The sequence below is a fragment of the Cucurbita maxima genome, unplaced genomic scaffold, assembly GCF_002738345.1.
Source record: "Cucurbita maxima cultivar Rimu unplaced genomic scaffold, Cmax_1.0 Cma_Scf00024, whole genome shotgun sequence".
Taxonomy (NCBI): domain Eukaryota; kingdom Viridiplantae; phylum Streptophyta; class Magnoliopsida; order Cucurbitales; family Cucurbitaceae; genus Cucurbita; species Cucurbita maxima.
The window spans coordinates 840,748-841,630 of NW_019272040.1; the positions used below are offsets into that span (position 1 = coordinate 840,748).

An 883-nucleotide genomic window follows, 5' to 3' on the forward strand; every position below is an offset into this window, starting at 1 on the left:
GATGGTAAAGATTTAAAATAAAAATATTTTCAATGAACCGTCACGTGGGGATGTAGCTCAGATGGTAGAGCGCTCGCTTAGCATGCGAGAGGTACGGGGATCGATACCCCGCATCTCCAACCATTTTTCTTTTTTTATTTTTAATCATCAGATGGTAGAGTGTTTTGTTTAGTATGTCGAAAAAATGATAAAAAATAATGCGAAGGATAAAAATTTAAGTATTAATTTCATATTATTTTCATTGGTCTCTCACATGGGGATGTAGCTCAGATGGTAGAGCGCTCGCTTAGCATGCGAGAGGTACGGGGATCGATACCCCGCATCTCCAATCATTTTTTTTTATATTATAAAAGTAAATATTTAAGTATTAATTTTAAATTTTTTTAATGGGTTTCTCAAGATATAGCTCAGATGGTAGAGTGCTTTGGTACGAGGATCGATACCCGTATCTTGAATTTTTTTTTCTAATTTTTTAATATTCACGAAAAAATAATAAAAAAATAATGCAAGTGGATACAAATTTAAGTATTAATTTTATATCATTTTCATTTGTTTCTAATGTGGGGATGTAGCTCAGATAGTAGAGCGCTCGCTTAGCATGCGAGAGGTACGGGGATCGATACCCCGCATCTCCAATTTTAGTTAATATTTTATATATTAGAATATAGAATAATAAGTCTGAATGTTCGCGCTTATTTATGACATGAAACAACTCGAAGCATAGGTCTGACTTATTGATACGTTATCAAAAAGTCCCATTGAATTCATTTGATTTCTTTTTTACTGGAAACTCGTGCTCGAAAATAAATATACATATACATACATATATATATTTTATTCCATATAAGTCTGAACTCAGATTCATGCTTTCTCCATCAATGGA

At 32.6% G+C, this 883-nt stretch overlaps 3 non-coding genes across 3 annotated transcripts; all 3 read left to right on the top strand.

Annotated features, from left to right (window-relative positions):
• The first annotated feature begins 46 nt into the window (after positions 1-46).
• On the top strand, positions 47-119 carry TRNAA-AGC. The gene has a single exon. It is a non-coding gene; the product is annotated as a tRNA-Ala (tRNA).
• A 136-nt stretch (positions 120-255) lies between these two features.
• TRNAA-AGC lies at positions 256-328 on the top strand. Its single transcript has one exon. It is a non-coding gene; the product is annotated as a tRNA-Ala (tRNA).
• A 234-nt stretch (positions 329-562) lies between these two features.
• Positions 563-635, top strand: TRNAA-AGC. The gene has a single exon. It is a non-coding gene; the product is annotated as a tRNA-Ala (tRNA).
• The last annotated feature ends 248 nt before the right edge of the window (positions 636-883 follow it).